Below are 20222 nucleotides of genomic sequence, written 5' to 3'. Positions count from 1 at the left end.
TCTATCATGTTCACTTGAACCTCTGATAGTGTATTAAGGGAGAACACCACAAAGAGTGGATCTAGGCATGTTGGGTAATCAAATAGTATTGATCTTAGTTTAAGGAAATAAAAGTGTATTTTCTATGATGAAATTCATTTGTAACAATTTGGATTATAAGATATTTTAGAAGAAGTGTGAATTGGATTAAGTGGATTGTGTGATATGCATTAAATAAATATTAATGGTCTGCAAACTTATTATTTTGATGAGTGTTTGGGAATGCTTATATGGATATTATTGAGTTAAGTTGGCATTAGGTGGTTGTGGTATGTAATTTTGTTCACTTCCTTTCTTAGAATGAGATTGTATTGTGCTTTATGATTGGTGTTTTTGTGTTAATGTTGATATGATTTATATACAATGAATATTTCTTCACCCAATGTGTATGGATTATGGATCTTAGATGATGTATGATACATTAGTTATGACTAAATTCAAGGACTTAATATGGGAGTATGTTGTGATTTCCCTAGTAATATAAGAAGGAGTGTGCCTATAGAATGTTGTATTAGATGTATATCACTCCTCTTATGGTGTATATAAATGTTAAGGAAGTGTTTTCATGCCTGGAAAGTGCAAGTTATGATGTATGTACATTATGATATGTCTACTTTTGGATAAGGGATTCAATAGAGAATTTATGTCCTACAAAATACTTGTTGGAATGATGGTTTCTAGAAGGGGAATGAGATAATTAGTAAGCTTAACCTAGGTAGTGAAAGATGATGTATCTGGTTGTAACTCTTATGTAGTGCATTGATCTCAAGTAACTAAGGATTTTGAAGGGAAAATTTGTTGAATACTATTTTGTATGAGATAGAAAAAAAAAAGGAAATAATTATGTTAAGATACTTTAATTGGATGGGGATTTCTATTCATTAGTAGATTGTTTATGTGGATTGCATTTTCTTAAAGAAAACTCAAGATTTAGTATTATTTAATATGTGTTATGATTAACGTGTTCTTGTTTTCCCATCTTAGCCTTGCGACTTCCAAGAGTAAGTCTAGCCCTAGGGGTGAGGATGTAATGCCCCTCCAGAAAACATTCTTATGATAGTTATGTTAGATGCTAATGAACCTCATGTGTGCTTTTGACTTCCTTATTGATGACTAAATTCCTCTTGAATGAGATATTTTATGATGTTTGATTTGATATAAGTTGGTTATGCATTATATCTTTATGGATGATTATTATATCTTTATGGATGATTAGATGATATATTTTATTCTTATGCATTGATTATGGATTCACATACTTGATTTATGAATGAGATATATCATGTGTTCAATTTCATGTTATGTGTTGGTTCTGTATGGGGTGTGAGGGGATGATCTTTCGTCACTCACTTCAAAGAGACATGGAATGTCATGACTCTCCTTCACTGGTGTGCCTCTAATTGTTGGATATATGTATGTATGTTTACTTCATGATGCAGGGTTGCAGGTACAAGGCATCGACTCCACTTGGTTCTTAGGTCTGAGCGTGCCTACATTATCCCGATGGAAGTTGTGGGAGATGGTCATAAGGCCTGTCATTGTTACCCTTAGCCTTGCTAAATTTTAGAGCATTGTCTGTTGTCTTATGTCGACCTAATTAGAACACCACTTAGGCAATTATCCGATGCCTTTGGTATGTGGTATGTGTCCGTTTACATGTTAAGTTTGGATTTATTGTTTTATGTGAATTGGTGGAATTTAATTATCAATTTATTATTGAGCTTTGATTATATTTGAGATTTATTTAATTAATTATTTTTACTATGAGTAATAAATAATTGATGTATATGTATTTATGTATAAAGGTATTTATGAAATAATAACACCTTTTCATTTAATTAATAAATTAATATTCAGATTTCAAATAAACTAATTAATATTAGTATTAAATAAAAGCTTTATTTATTAATTAAATGAGTTGTATTTTAATGATGGAATAAATTAAAATAGTTGTTAGATTTATTGGAATTTTAAAATAAATTTAATTAAACTATTAAAAAGGAATGCTTTTATAATCTTTTGGGGATGTGTGTGTGTGTTTGGAGAAATTTCCATTTCCCGTAAATATTTTTGGTAAAACCCTTTATATTCTAGAAAATTTCCAGAATAAGGGTTTTTGTTGTTTCTCTTCTTAGTTTTGGAAAAAATGTCTTGGAAAGAAGATGAGAAAAAATTGCATAGGATAGGGTTTGAGAGGGAGAATTGAAGTTTGGGTTTGTTTTTTTATTGGTTGGGCATACTAGATTGATAAACTGTGGATCTTGGGGACTCAAAGTTTGCCTCTGCACTTGTCTCCCAAGATTGTGATTAGAGGTAGGGATTTTAAATCCCTTTTGTTTGTGCAACCTCTGAATTTTTATAAAGAAAAAAAAAAGATTTTGATTTTTGTGAAATTGTGTGTTAAAAGTTTTATGGATGGATTATTGTTTGGAGGTTTTCTTTTAGGTTTTAAATTGGAATGTGTGTTGTATGTATTTTAAACATGTTTATTAAAATAAGTTATGTCTTTAATGAAAATAAACTTGTATTAATTTTTATGTTATGATGTTTGTTTTTATGTCAACACTTGTCATTTCTTGTCAGTGGTTTCGTATGCATGAGATGTCTTGTATTTGTCATCTTGGTTTCCTTTTGTTTGATATACTTGAGTAGAGAATGAATGTGGCTAGTGTAATGGGGGTTTTGTATTGAATCTTTTTGAGAAGTTAATTGGCCAAAGATACTTTATGCCTTGATGTTAATATTTTTGACTTTAGTATTGTTTAGATGTTTAATTAAACCAAATCCTTGACCTTTAATGTTATAGTAACCTAAACCAACAGGTGTCAAGATTTTGTGCATTTTATGTTGTTTTGGCCCGTATGTTTTTTAGGCTCTAGAGGTTGGTCTTTGAGCTTTGTCATTCTTGTTAGTGATATTATGTTCTTATCTTTGTGTGGGATTTACTTCTAGATGGCTATGGTAGCTTATCAGTCTCTTGGTATTTAACACTACTTTCCTTATGGGATTGAGCCATATTGTGCTCTTTGTTGGAAGCTTTTGTATTTGATGTTTATGTGGTTGAGATGTGATGTAATTCAAGACTTGGTTGGAACTCATTATATGATGTATGGTGCTTCTGATCTTTTTATGAGATTATTATATGATGATTCAATTGACGATGGTTGGTTTTGGATAGGCTTAGTGTCATAAGGGGGAGTGGCTTCCAAGTGGGGGTCGGGGCCCAAATTGGCTACTAGGATAACCCATTGGAAGTTTATCTTAATAAGTGATAACCTAATTAATAAATTAGGGGGTTTGTAGTTAAACACATTAAACAAGATTAAGTGTGCCCCACTCATGGCTTGAGTGCTCGTTTAGGCTCAAGATGAGGTGGGAGGGCATGGAATGGCATGATTGACTACCTTGTCCTCTTGAAAGGTATGTTTTTTTTGCATGAGACTTGAATGGGGGTCGAGGGTCGGGAGTCAGGAGAGGCTACTAGGATAACCCAAGATGGGGGACCCAAGATGGGGGTTGAGGCCTATGGAGACCTGCCAAGATAACCCATATCAAGCTATGTGATGACACTCTCCCCTTGTGAACACTAGTGTCCTACTAGGTGTTTGTAGCCTCTAGAGTATTTTTTATTGGAGTTGTATCTATGTTTATCTCATTTATGTCTTTACCCGATGGAAGTGTATTTAGACCATGTGTCGTATTTCCTTGTTTGTATGCTTGAGGGCCTTATGTTATATCTTGTCATGGGGGTGGACCTTTTGGATCCACATGGTTGGGTGGTAGTTGCCTTCTTCCATCAATGATTTTGTATTGGTTTTGCATGGACTAGCTTTGTACTTGTTCTAGATTGCTCTCTTGGATGTGGTCAACTCAGTGAGTCAGATGGAGTTTCTATGTATTAATATTGTTGTACTTATGTTATATGAAGTAAACATGTATGAACGTGCCTACATGGAAAAAAATGTAATTATAATGTGACTATGATGTATTGATGATGTAATCTCATGTAAGTGAAATGAGACTTAGGTGGTAGGGTTTACATCAGTTAATGTAAATGTTGATCTTAATGTGTTATGTTCATTATATGTAACCTTGTATGTTGATTATACTATTGTGAATGAATAATCATTGAGGTAGATTTAGGAATAATTTATATGATGCAATGTAATTGTATGGTTTCGTAAATTGCCTAAATGGATTACTTTAGTTGTTATTTTGGAATATAAATTTAAATGTATCAAATGTTACCTTTTCCTAGTTTTATTTTCCTTAAATATTTTATGTTTGGATTAGTAATAACGTTGATAAACCTTAGGGGGAAAAGTTAGTAGTTGTCTTCCACTTGTGCAAATTAACTTAATCTCATTCTTTTAATGTTTAAAGTGTTCATTTAATTTTTATTTTTTTTAATATTTCACTCTTTTTCTAGAATGTTAGTTGTTTTCCCTAGGGTTTCTTGGTGGGGAGTTACACAACACATCATGGGGGAAGCACATTACGAACAAGAAAACACACAAAATAGAATCTATAACAGGAATGAAGCTATTCAATGAAATCATCTGCCTCCCAATCTTGTTGAACATCATTTAGGGATGGTGGAAAATATGCAAGAGGAGCCACTTTGAGTACAACTGATGGAGCTATTGCAAGTTCCAAACAAAAACCATTCTCTAATGACGAGTCACTTTGATCTTCACTAGGAGCTAGGGTAATGCTTTTGAAAAATGTGAGGATAATTCATGATTAATCTCAACAAGCTCATACATATTATCAAAATCATTAGAATCAATATTGTTAGCATGAACAACATTATCATTATCCACATCATCATCTAGATTAATAAAAATAGGATCTCTAACATGAAAAGAAGTTGAACCATCATTTTTATTAATCATTGTTAATTTAGGTGATTTGATTTGAACTTCCTCCCTAGGGTTATGCGGAGGTTGGACAAATGGGGACCAATTAAACATTTGGTGTCTTTGGGGAGGAAATAGTTTGGAAAGCAATCTCACAAACCTTAGCATGATGTCTTCATCAATGTTTTCTCATATAATGATTCCTTTTATTTTTAGTGGAGACTTGTGAAGGTTTAGGATCAATGGACATAGGATTATTTTCTTTCCTTATAGGAGTAGGAACAAAAGAAACCCTAATAGGTTGAGAGAGAATTGATGTCAAGTGCTTTCCTTTGTAGGAAGAATGAGGCATGATTGTGGCATATATAGGAGGAATAGGAGTAGGAAGACTACTAGGTCCATTATGAGGAGGAGGAATATCTATGGGTGTAGGGTCTCTAGATTTACTCAAGGACATGATTATCTCATTTTTCCATTTCTAATAAGATAATTAAAGGATGTAATTTTGCGGGTTAAGAGGTTCAGTTTGTTTAGGCCAAAAGCAATCTAGAGTGGAATTTATATGCTTCGTAGTGGTTTGGTAAAGGCTATGATTAATTGTTATGATAGTTCCATTGTGAGGGAATTTCAAACATTTATGGATTATAGAAGGGATAGCTTTCATGGAAGAGAGACAAGGATGTCCCAACTTCACACAAAATTGATCTGATATAGGAATAATAGAAAAGGTGGCATCTAAGCACTTAGTAGAAACTTCAATGGGAAGAGTAATAGAACCAATAGTAGGGAAAGAGAAATCATCATAAACCTTAACCATTACATCATATTTATCATGTTACTTGATGAAATTGTGAAATATAAATATGTTCTTTGGTAATCACATTTACCATACACAATGGATCAATTACTACCCCTTGTGAGAGTTTGTCTTTGATCTTTGCAGTGATATATAATTGGACATCATGTGCAACAATAATATCACTAGAATCAAAAATAATGCATGTCTTTTGGAGGTGTAGGTTTGTCAACAAGGTTCACAACATTATTAGATTCTATGCCAAGGTCATTAGGAGAAAAATAAAGAGACTCATACTCAACAACATTGGCAAAATAAGAAGGCAACAAATTGGTAAATATTTATTCCCTTTGTCATTGACACCAGCCACATACATAGTATTATTATCAATTAATTCTTGGATCTTATTTCTTAAGTTGTAACACTTCCTAGGATCATGGCCAGGTTGACAGTAATATTGACAAAAAGCTTTGGGATCATGGTAAGGGGGCAATGGTTTAGAAGTGTAAATTGGTTTGATGGGAGGAAGTTACAACACATTAGCATTCGTTAACCTCAACATTATACTATGCAAAGACTAGAAAGAGGAGTTAAATATTTTCTAAAGTATTTGGATAAAGGGGCCACACCTAATGTCATGGTTGTCACTTGAGTGTTGATGTTATCATTTATCTTGATGAAACCTTTGTTGGGTTTGAAATTCATGAATGATTTTTGAGCACTCGCATTCTTATTAACTAGATCCATTGAAGAGGGTGATTCAAATTGACTCACTTGAAGCTAATAATTATAAAGAACTGCACACAATTGCGTAAAATAAGAAAACTTGGGAAATAGAAGCTTATCTCTAATGTCTTTTTTATAAATTAGCAACTAAAATTATTTGAACATCATGATCAAGCACTTGATAAGAAATCTGAGAATGCAAATGTTTATATCTACCAATAAAATTAGTGACTTTTTCTTTAACTTGTTGCTTACATTGAATCAAATCAGTCAATGTAATCTTAGGACCAATTTTATTTTGAAATTGTTAAATGAAAGCATTAGCCAATTGTTTGATGAAGTAATAGAATAAGGATACAAAGAACAATACCATTTCAATTCTTTATCTCCAAAGGTTTTAGTGAATAATTTAGCCATAAGTCTTTGGTCATGAGAAAAACCACTACACAAAGTTTGAATTGTCTTCACATGAGTCAAGGGGTTACCTTTTCCATTACACAACTCCAATCCAGGAACTTCCATATGCTTAGGGGGAACCATATAGGCAATGTAATAGGATATTGGGCTCACTACACTAAATGTGGGAACATTGAACTAGGATTGAGTTATGGAAGCCAATTGGTGTTGTAAGGATGTAATGGTATGATATGCTGGTATCAGAGATGGTCATGAAATAAATGGAACACTCATGGAAGGAGGTATGCAAGAATACTGATTAATAGGATTTCCCCCATGACTAACATGTATAGGATTAATATTTTGTGTGGAATTAGTCATGATAGAAGATTTAAATGTAGGAACACTAGGCAAGGATGTAGGCATAGGAATAGAATGGTTAACTTGACTAGTGGGTTGAGAGTAACCAAGGAATTTGGCACAACTTTTGATTTGCATAGTATTTGTGTCAATATTATGAGAAATGCCACACAAAAAATCCACACCTATCTTATCACTTTGCACCATTATTTTTAATCCTTCAATCAAGGCGATTGCCTCACTTTTTGGGTATTGTTGACTCATCCATTGTTGAAGATTCTCAAATTCATTGTATATCTTCTCTAGTTGGTTAATAGTAACCCTAGTTACTAATTTATCCACATCATGAGAAGTATGAGGAGAATGAGGATAAGTAATGTCATTTGTTGGATTAGAGGAAACACTAACATTCTCATGGAACAAGTTATCCAATTGAGGCTCCATATCAGTGTTTAAACCATGGGAATCCTTAAGTGTAGTGCCCTCCCATGGTACTCTCTTTTATGATGCCTCTGGTAGATACTTATGGACTTTAGACTCTTTATATTGTGATACTCTCTAATGAGTTTTGATACATTATGTTACTATGTTGGATGATGTTATACTCAAGACTTATGATGATATTAGAGTTTACATTTGGTTACTTGTTTTTATTCATTATGATGTGATGCGGTTTACATTTACTAATTATGATGTCTTGCCATGTGCTAACCTTATTTCATGATTTCATTAGATATGATGCCAATGCCATTGATAAATGTAATGCTTTTGTCATTATGTCTTAATATTGTGGACGTGAAAGGGACAATGTCACATCACTCATTTATGAGCAGGGTGTGATGTTGTGATTCTCTTTCATAGATTTGTTTATCTTATGGATATGTATATATCATGTATAGAGGTTTGGTGTTATGTAGGATGCAGGTACTAGGCATCAACTCCACCTGGTCTCACAAGTATGAGCATTCCTCTAATCCCAATGGTAGTTTATTGGAGGTGACATTACGGCCCTATCACATTCTAATCCTAGTCAAAATCTTGTTTGTTTCTATGTTTTGGTTAGAATTTATGTGGTTTTAGGTATGATGTATTTTATTTAATTTTATTGTTGGATTGGTATTATATGGTTGAGAAGTAATAAATATATTATAATGTATAGACCTATGTGTGAGTAATTATTTATGTGGGGCATATTGTGAGTCTTATATTATAATATTAATATTATTTTTGTGAATTATGTTATTTAAGCATTTATGTTAATATATAGATATAATTACTTATTTTCATTTATGTTTATTTGGGAGTTGTAATTAGTCATTGATTCTAATTACTTTTTATTTTAATTGTTCATTGGGAGTGATCAAGTGTTCAAAGAAGGGGTTGTTAAATGGGTCCCCAGTGTGAGAGGAAAGAGTGGTATTGGTTTTCAAATGCATTGGGACATTTTTGCGAGGGTGTTTTTTGGTTTTGGGGGAAGAGAGGTTTTATTAATGGGATTGGTGTTGTAGATGGTTTTCAAAAATCAAAATGTTGAAGGGAGTTTGAGGATCTACATTTTATATTCGAAGGTTGAATCTTGATCTTTGGTTTGAGGGAGATTTCTTGTGCATGTTTGAGAGTGGATTTGGAGTGCTTCTATGATTTCATTGTTGTTGTGTGTACAATGAAGAAGGTTGTATTTTCTATGGTTGATTTGTGTGTCAAAAATTGGTCAAGGGGGATCTTCTTCCTTCTCAACTCTTTTGTCTTATTCATCTTTCTCCCAGGTTGGTGTTTCTTGTGTTTTTCTCTCATGTACGTAATTTGATTTTGGAAAAGAGAAAAGATTATTTTCTTGGTATTTTTATGATGTCTTTAAAGTTATGGAAAGTTTCTAGGTCTTTGTTTTGTATTTGTTGGATAAATGAGTAGGGTGTTCTCGTTTTGCTTCTTTAAAAACTTGTTTTTGATGCTTGAATTATTGTGAAATTAATTTTGGTCTTTAGGTTTGATAAATTATGTTTCTAGGTAGGAAAATCATCCTTCTCAAATGGGTATGAGTTTATTTTTTGGTTTTGTTTCACTCGGGAGTCCATTGGTGGGCTCGAAGTTGACCTAGTGTTGTGATATTGCATTTGTTGTCAATGTGCCAGAACATAAGGAAAAAGTGATAAAATAATTGTAAAATGGGCTAAAATAATTAACAAAAGCACTAGAAGATGTTTCATAAATGCTAATTCATGAGACAAAAGCACTACTTCACTCTTGGCTTGGGTTTTGAAGCTCATGTCAGTATAGGTCAGACTAGAGGCTTGTTTAGGGGTTTGTAACTTTATGTTGTGGTTTTCTAGAGACTGAATGATTGATTCTAAGGTATTTATGTCTTATATTTTCTTTCATATTTTAGAAATATATGTTTGGTTGTCATTGATGTCAAACTCGGTGATCTGGATTGGTCTGGATATAGCAAGTCAGTTGCAGAGAAGTATGTATAAGTGTTGTAGAGTAGTGTTACGTATGTATGTTGCATAATAGTAGAATATAAGTATGTATGATCCAAAATAGTGGAAGATAAATATATGATCTAGAATAGTGGAAGATAGGCATGTATGGATAATCATTGACATGCCAAGTTTTAGATGCGTTGCGGTCAATGTAGATATTGCAGATGTATTTTTTTGGAAGGAAGTTGCTCCTGAAATATGTGGTGTGAGTATATAAATGTGTTTCTCATATTGTCTATGTTTTGGTGTTAGTTGTAGTAATTTTTGTAGCCTTTTCCTATACATTTTGTGACCATTATCCTTTGATTTGTCCTTTCTTGGGGGCATCTCATTGTGGCAATGTGCTTGTCTTTGGATGCACGCTACCTTAAATCAATTTCTCTTGATAAGCAATATGCAATCACTTTAACGTGGGGGAATACACTTTGCTCAATATTAAAAAATTTGCACACACCATAACATGTTTCTATACTCAAGTTACTTTGCAAACTGAGCCATTTTTTCTTTGTAATTTGGTATTTATATTTTTCATGACTCATAGTAAGCAAATCTTACTAGGCTAGTATAGTCATGCTCTCTCTCTCTCTCTCTCTTCCTTCCATGTGTTGTCCCTTTTATCTTGATATTTGAGGATTAAGATTATAAAGTCCTTAGGGGCTTGGTGTGTCTTTATTCATTGATATCTTGGTGAAAAAATTTCAATGTGACTTTGTACTTTTTCGTGAGTATGCTTGGTCTCATACTCTCACTAAAGTGGGGGATAAATGCAACATACTAAATTGTATTTGCATACAATTTCATCCTCACCTAGACCTCACCTTGATTATTTGGCTTTCGATGCTTGATATATGTTCTGGTTCTACTCACACCATCCACAATCCTGTATTTTCATCTCCTTATCTACATTTTATCCAAGCCTAAGTCCCCATTACAATCATCTCAAATGAGAAGGAAATTTGATCCCGTGTTGGCCTACTCTAGAAAATTAATTAATTTTAGGTAGTCAAGTATAAAAGGAGGTCTAACCCTCTAATTTAAAACCTAACCTCAATCAAGATCTTAATTACACTCTATAAAAATCAAGAAAGAAAGCAATCAGTCATTCATCAAGCATTAAAGCATAAGTAAAGTCAAGTTTATGCATTCAAAATGGCATCCATGATCAACCTTCTTTGAAGATATTCTACATGAAACCCTAAAACCCATGCATAAGGATCAAACAAAAATTCATCAAGGTATATTTAAATTAGAAGCACTTTTACTTCAAATTTGACCTTTCCCTAAAAAAGGAAAGCATTTGGTAGTAATTTCCATTTCAATTGCTATTTCAATTTCAAGGTTAGTTCCTAAAATGGGGTTTGACCTAAGGAAAAACCTTATCCCCAACATCTTTCCCTTTCTTTTTATGTGCAAGAAATAGGTTCAAGGGTCATACTTTTGGATTCTAACACAGTTGACAGTGACAAACAGGTTCAACTTTCAACGGAGTGAAATTCGAAGAACCAAGGAAAATTTGTTCTAGCTAGTCCTAAAAAATCAAATCGAACTTTTGGGAATAGGTTCTAAACATATTCTTTTACCCATATCTCAATTTGTGGCTCTATGGGATATCTGTAGCAAACTGTTTTTGACAATTTGCTTCAATTACTCATGACTTTACCCTAATTTTATAATTACCTTCCAAGTTCAACTAAGAAAGAGGATAACTATTGACAATTAGTGAACCTAATTATAATATCAACCCTTCCCATATTTGGATTGTGGCTAGATCTATTAGGTTTTCCCCTCTTTCAATATTTTGGTAAATTTGGCTTGTTACTAGTCTGATTATCTTAATTGAAACCCTAATTCCAAATTTCATCCAATACAAAAGATTATAAAGAAAAGAATTAGTTTGTAAAGTAATCTTAAAAAATATGATCAAATACAAAATGGGTGTTGCAATGTGTACCAAACATGTTGTGTGTGATCAAAGTGTGCAAATAAAACCTTAATGGTGTGTGCACAAAGTATAACATAGAGTGAAGTGTATGCCCCCACGTTAAAGTAATTGTGTATGCCTTATCGGGAGAAATTTCTTTAAGGTACAATAAATGCTTCCAAAAGACAAGCATGTTGCAAAAATGAGATGCCCCAAGCATATGAAAATCAAAGGCGGTGGTCATAAAACACAAATAAAGAGCACATAAGGGATCCACTATATGGGGCTAGTATGCACATCAGATAAATCATGTATATCAAGCATGATTGTAATGAATTGACCTCGTCCCCCAAAGGCAGTGGAACTACAGCACAATGGAAGAAGAACACATAAGATTAACAACACAAGTATTTTTTCGCTCAACATGGAAGAGACCAAAAAGATGGATCTCCATGCTTTGTAGTCCCCAAGTAGACAACACAAAAATACATTTACAACAATAGAACATTTATGACATAACATGAATGAAACATATAGAAGAATGCAATACAAATAGAATAATGTCACAACAGGTTCAGTCCCTTCATTTCCTTGTGCGAACAAAGTGACAAGCACCATCCAAAGAGAGGTTAACATAACACAAAGACACATCATAGGAGAAACACATCACATGTAAACAAACACAGAAAGAGTCCACTGCAAAAGTTACGATAGTCTATCAAATCATCCCCCTTCTAATATTTCTTAACATCATTTAGTGATGGTGGACAATATGCAAGAGAAGACACAACAAGCATGGTAGATGGATCTATTTCAACTTCCAAATAAGGACCATTATCTAATGATAAATCACTTTATTTGTCACTAGGAGCCAATATTAAAGCTTTTGAAAATATTGAAGATATCTCATGATGAATCTCAATAACCTCATGTATAGCATCAGACTCATTAGTATCCACATCATCAATATCAATATCATCATCCAAATTAATCACAATAGGATCTCTAATGTATGGATGAGATAATTAAGAATAATCATTTTTGTATAGATAATTTAAATTTTTGACATGGTTAATTAAGGTAAAGCTCCTCCCTAGGGTTAGGCAAAGGTTAGAAAAATGGGACCAAGTCAATGTTCGATGGCTTAGAGGAAACACTTTGAGAAGAAAGCCCATGAGCCTCGGCACGACATCTTTTTTGGCATTCTATCACACTATGATTTCTCTTGTTATGACTTGAAGCTTGTGAAGATTGGGGATCAATCAACATAGACTTTTTTCTTCCTTCATAGAAGGAGGAATTGAAGAAGCCTCACTAGGTTGAGAGATATAGGATGTTGGATTCTTTTATCTTTGGCCTTTATAATATGTAGGAGGTGGGACCACAACATATAGGAGGAATAAGAGGGATGAGAAGAAATCCATGTCCAAGATGTGGAGGAGGAATTCCCATATCCATAGGTGAAGAATCATTAGGATTACTCGAGGCCTATATACTTTCATGTTTGAATTTTTATAAGATAATAAAAGGACATCTTTACAAGGTTGCAAAGGTTTAGGTTTTTGAGGCCAAAAGAAATCAAGGGTGACGTTTCAATGTCTTTATTAGGGGTAATAAAGGCTATGATTGATTGTTATAATACACCCATTGTGAGGGAACTTCAAATTTTATTAGATGGTAGAAGGTATAGCCTTAATAGAATTAAGCCAAGGGTGTCCCAACTTCACATAAAATTGGTCTGAGGTAGGGATTATGGCAAAGGTAATATCTAAGAACTTAGTACCAACCTCTACAAGAAGGGTGATGGAACCTATTGTGGGACAGGTGAAACCATCATGCACCTTAATCATAACATCAAATTTATCATATGTATCTTGATATAATTGTTATGTATAAATATGTTCTTCAATGATAACAATCACCATACATATCAGAATAGTGAGCACTCCTTGTGAGAGCTTTCCTTTAATATTTACAATAATGTAAAATGGTCCATTAAGTGCATTAATAATATTTATTGATTCAAATTTGATGTGAGAATCATACTTAGGCTTAGGTTGTTCAATAAAGTTCACAACATAGTTGTTGATTTCATCACATATATCACTAGGATTCATATAGTCTAATTTATTAGGCTCAACAACATTGGTAGAATGAGAAGACAAAGGATTGGTAAAGATATATAAATTTTGATTAAGAGGTGCAACAAATTTATTTCCTTTATCATTCACACCCTCCATGATTATAGTATCATAATCAATAAGATCTTGAATTGCATGCTTCAATTTATTGCACTTTTCAATAGCATGGCCAACTTGACCATGGTACTGGAAAAAGATTTTACGATCAAAGGAACATGTAAAAGTCTTATAGGTATCTATGAGTTTCATGAGAGGAAGCTTCATCATATTAAAATCAATCAATTTAAGTATGATACTATACAATGATTTAAAAATAGGAGTGAAGTTATGACATGTAAAGTTTGATGATAGAGGAGATAAAACTGGTATTACAACTACCACTTCAGAATCAATATGATTGGAATATTTTTTTATTTATCTTGATGAAATTAAGTCTTTGCCATTGAAAATTTTGAAAATTTTGTTGAGCATATTCATTCTTATCAATCGAAGAAAATGATGAAGAGGATTCAAATTGACTCACTTGAAACTAATAATTATGAAACATTGTGCATAATTGTGTGAAAGATGCATAATAAGAAAACAAAATCTTATATCTAATATCCTTTTGCAAGTTATTAATTTTGATGTGGAGAAATAGGGTTCACTAGCTTGTATGGGCAAACTAGGAAGTTTAAAGCCTATTTTTTCTTTAATCACTATGAGAGGGAGAATGATCCACATGACCCAAGATGTTCTTAGGCATAAGATGAATTCAGTGGTCCCACGTGGGGGTACTTGAAAAATGACTCTATAATTTAGGAATAAAGATATTAAATAAGGTGACAGGATGACCTTTTTGTGTGGAAAGGGAGACAGTGACCTAGCAGACTGATTCTAGTAGAAGATCCAACAAAGCAAACTGTAACTAACTTGCAATATAAATTTTAGGTAGAAGTAGAAGCAACAAGGAAATATTCTTAGCATTCACTTAGGACTATGGGAATATGTTCATCCTGCTCTCAGTAGTTTCTACTTCAATGAATTGTAACCTGTAGATCTTTGTATGCTTGTTTTATACCTATTTTGTGGGTCTATTACCTTTTCCAGCACATAGAAAAGAGAGAAAATGTTGGGTAGAATGGGGTTTTCCGAAGTCAAGCCCTAGTTTTGGAATTAACCATGAAATTGAATTGAATTGAACTTTAAAGGAAAGTGTGTTGATATATAGTAGAGGATAGATCTATGAATGAAAATGTCTTATAACTTGATGATGCAAATACTTCTTTGAATGTCATCATAATTGTTGATGCAATAGCATGACTCCACAAAAGACCTAAGAGACTATCATGAAAGACATGCTTGCATGAAAGTTGTTAAAGGTTTCTACAATGAAGAATATGGCAAGAGAAAATGCCTTGAATGCTTGAATTGAATTGCCCTCCTGTTCTTAGTTTGTGATTAGCCAAAATGAGGGAGGTTACCTTGCTTATATATCTCTACCAATCATATTGGGGTGCAAAACTCACAGCAAGCTGACATGGGAAATGATTTTCCACTTAACCATGTTGATTTTCATGTGGTTTGAATTTGGGATGAACAATGGGGAGAAAGGTGTCCTGATTAGCTTGCTCTCTTGAATGGGTTGCCCTAGGCACCATGCTCCCTCCAATGTGGCTTCAAATTGGGACTTGAGCTCCAAAATGACATGCAAAATTGAGCTAGGATGAATGGGACAAGATGCGGGAGGTCGTACATGCTAAAAAGGGCCTAGCTGAGAAAAAAAAAGGAAAAGGGATGAAGTTTATGATACTACATTTAGCCTCTACTTTAGCAGGAGTATGAGCCTATACACATACTCATGGTAAAGTAGAAGAAAGGGAAAGAGAAAGAGGCATGGGCCAGCCTACAAAGAGATGAGAAATCACTAATTTAAAGGGAACAAGCTCCCAAACCGAGGATCTTAACTCATACAACCACATGCAAGGACACACAAATAAAAACAAAGACATAAGAAAAGACACCTAAAAGGGATTAGTACTAAAAACAAAGGCTCCATGTCAACTAGTTGAAGAGACCTTGATGATCAAAATGTCTCACCCACAAATATTTGTTTGCAACAACAATGAAGGAAAATTGAGGTGGGGGGGAGGGCGGTGGGGGGAGGGCGGTGAATCAGTTTTCACTGGATTAAACAATGTATTCACAATATCATATCTAATCAACAACAATAAGAACAAAAATGAACACAATAACAACAACACGCATAACACCAAGATTTTGAAGTGGAAAACCCGGTTAAGGGAAAAACCACAGTGGGAACCTACCAACAATAAGATGATACTCTGTAATAGTATGTGTAAATATTACAATGGGGAATGCACATGCATTCAGGCACACTTCCTAGAGCTCACTGCCCAAAATATAATAACATAGAAAGCTACAAACCTCTAGGAAGGTCCACTACCTTACAACAATATTCAGACTACAATCCAGTTAAGATGAACTGAAAGAATAACATCTCCCAATGCTTGATGATAGTTTCGGTTAAGCTCATTTGTCTACTCAACACACCATACCAAAAGATGAATTTTATTATTTGCACATACACCACTCTTTGATAATATAGACACAACCACGAAACCCTAATTACATGAATATGACACCCATTTATACAAATCATCAACCTTGACTACAAGGTCGGCCAAACCCTCAACGCCTAATTACAAAATTACATCACACGATACATAAATAAACCACCAAACCAATACAATGTCATAAACAACATAGCGTGGACCCAAATAAAATCCTCAAACATGCAAGACCACCAAAAATATCACCAAGATCAACCACAACACGCTACACCACCGAAAATACCGCACAACATGAAGAATATCATTGGACCCAAAAGATCTTCAGTATTGTGCATAATGATCAATACGGACCACCCAAACAAATAGGACATGATTAGGAAACACCAACAAGTAGGTTAGAACCATCCACAATAGGTGCACCAACACCACTTAATCGAATCTTCATTGATCAACGCGCTAACACTCAAGAACACTTAACAACATTAATTCAGACTAGAAAGATAACTTGCAGAGCACCAAATCATGAACCATCTGAAATGAAGATACACATGAACATCCCAAACACTCTCCCAAATACGAAACCAATTATATGATCATACCGGAGCACAATAGATCAAATACCAGACTATGCCAACCATTGAACAGAAAAACCAAACCTCAATCCAAATCAAATGATATGATCAAGTAAACTAGTGGATCACTGAAACCAATAAATAATGAAGTATCTCTCGTTGATTCAACATCCCAAATAGATAAACCAACCAAATCAAATCTCTATAATCACTAGAGCACCAAATCACAGGAATATGTTGACATCAATGACAATAACATATCCTAGCAGCAACAATATCCAAAAATCTCCCCCTTTGTCATTGATGGAAACATATGAATGTGAAAAAAAAATCAATGCAAAGGAATAAATCAACACCAGCAATCACCAACAAACTCCCCCTAAGATCATGCACACAAAGCTTCAAAGATAAGGCGGTTTTTCACATGCTTCACTCCCCCTTTGACAGCAATGCCAAAGACAGAATACAAATCATTATTCTCTTCCCCTTACCATATAATATCTTTCCCTTAGAATAAACTCACAAATCTGAACATCTAAACAAGTGTATGGTTCAAACACTGACTACTTTGGCTGAGTAGTAGCACCAACTCATCAATCTGGATAAGAAGATAAGACCATGCAGTCCACCTAATTGATGCAACTCAATGCATCTAATTCTCATCGGGAGGGGTAGAGACCCCTAATTTGTCTCTTAAATATACAAATGTATTTGCAGGAAAAGGCTTAGTCAAAATATCTATAATTTGATCCTTTGTAGATACATACTCCAATTTGACTTCTTCATCACTGACTTTCTCCCTCAAGAAATGATAATTGATATATACTTTATTTTAGAATTTAGTACCGGATTCTTGGAAATATTGATAGCACTTGAATTAGCATAGTATATAACAGTAGGCTCATCATAAGCAATTCTAATATCCTTCAACATCTGTGAACACCCTTTACAGACCAATCTTGCTTTGTTTCTAACCACTTCACCAGCTTCATTTAGTTTCTTCTAGAACACCCATTTAGTTCCAATCACATTCTTGTCTTTAGGTCTCAGAATAAGCTCCCTTGTGATTCTTCTAAATCCGATTCAACTCTTCTTCCATAGCTTTTATCCAATTCTCATCTTTACATGCTTCTGCAACATCTTTAGGTTCAATATTTGAAATCAAACATATCTCTTCAGCAACAATCCTTCTCCTAGTCATCACACCTTTATTTTTATCACCAATAATCTGATTTTCTAAATGATTCAATCTTACATACCTCAAAGTATTTCGATTGTTCTAATTTTTAGGCTCTTGAACTTCTTCACCGAAAACAACAATATCCAAATTAATTGTCTCTACTGGATCACTCTACTTCATGTTCTTGGTTTGAATTTGCTTTGAAATAACATCTTGATCATCAAACTCATATCTGCATGCTCTAATTTTCTTTCCATGACATGCATCAACCTTCACATTTTCACTCTCCACTATCTTTCTTAGTCTCTTTTTGTAACACTAATAGAACTTTCTCTTAGTAGAGTAACCCAAGAAGATTCCTTCATCACATCTTTCATCAAACTTTCTTATATCCTCATCTCTTTTGATATAATGTTTGCTTCCGAAAATTCTGAAATATCTAATAGTAGGAACATGACCAAACCATAGCTCATAAGGAGTCTTACCGGAATCACCTTTTATATGCACCTAGTTGAATGTGTAAACAGAAGTGCTTACTTCTCTCCAAAAGGTTTATGATACATTTCCTTCAATCAACATAGTCTTGGTAACATCCAAAATGGTTATGTTCTTCCTTTCAACAACTCCATTATGGTGAGGGGTTCTAGGAGCATATAACTGTCTTCTAATTCCATTCCTCTCACAAAATGAATCAAACTCATGACATGTAAATTCTCCTCCTCTATTTGATCTTAGGCACTTTAGCTTCAACCTTATTTTGATCTCCACCTTATCTTTGAATATCTTGAATTTCTCCAGTGCTTCTAATTTCTCCCTTAGAAAAGTAACCCACATCATTATAGAATAATCATCAATCAACAACATGAAATATATGTCACCTTGCATGATTCTCACTCTTGTAGGACCACACAAGTTAGTATGCACAAGATCCAATAAACCATTAGATGAATACAACTTACTCTTAAATGAAGTTCTTCTTTGCTTTCCCAACTGACATTCTTTACATATCGGATTAGAAGGCTTCACAATCTTAGGTAAATATCTAACAGCTTGAGTAGAGTTTATCACTATCATGTAGTCAAAATTAACATGACACATCCTTCTATGCCACAACCAATTTTCATCAATCTAAGCAATCAAACAACTTTTCTCACCAGCATTCAAATGAAAGATATTACCTTTAGTCTTAGTCCCTGATGAAATCTATATACTGGAGGCATTTAGAATCTTTCATTAACCATTCTTTAATTTTAAATCATATCCCTTGTCTACCATCTATCCAACACTCAAAATATTATGGTTCAAACCTTCAACATACAAGACATCATCAGTATTATTCTTACCATCAAAATAGATAGAACCTCTACCACAAATCACACAAGCTTTGTCATCACCAAATCTCACTATACCACCATCATACTTCTCCATATTCACAAATTTTCTTTTATCACATGTCATATGATATGACCAACCATTGTTAATTACTCATTTATTTGTCTCTTCAATCTTAGCAGCCAAAGTTTTCTCCTCAGTAATGTAGCTTGTAGAATTTACTAGTACTGGATCATCTTCCTTGATATAAATAAATACAAATTCATCTTCTGAACTGCCATTCTCAAACTCTTCATCTTTCACACCTTCATCAACAACATAATAACATTTCTTTTAATATTTGAACTTTTGGTTAGCTACTAGGGCTTATCATACTTATCAGATCTATCATGTTTATCATACCTTGACATTCTTTCAGTTGACCTAGAAGCAAAATGTCCTATCTTATTACAAGAGAAAAATTTCAAAGGCAACTTTCCATCATACTTACCAGCTCCCTAAGGCAATGTTCTAGCAATAAGGGCTTCAAGCTCTTCCAATTATCTTTCTTTCTCTTCCATCTCTCTTTTTTCTCTTTCATATTTGGAAATACAACATGAACTCTCTCCTAGATCATACTTTTGCTTCCCAGATATAGAGGCTTTGAATGCAGTCTCATATTTTCCATGTGATTCTCCAAACTCACTCAACTCAAAAGCAGCAAGCTTACCAACTAGCATGTCCCTTGTCACAGTAGTCACATTTCGGATCTCATCAATAGTAGCTAGTTTGGGCTTGTAAGTAGGAGGCAAATATCTCAACACTTTAACAACAATCTCATCTTCTTCAAGAGTTCCATCGACAA

Source organism: Cryptomeria japonica, chromosome 9 (assembly GCF_030272615.1).
Source record: "Cryptomeria japonica chromosome 9, Sugi_1.0, whole genome shotgun sequence".
Classification (NCBI taxonomy): Eukaryota; Viridiplantae; Streptophyta; class Pinopsida; order Cupressales; family Cupressaceae; genus Cryptomeria; species Cryptomeria japonica.
The sequence above is the reverse complement of the archived record's forward strand: the minus strand, read 5'-3'. Positions refer to the sequence as shown.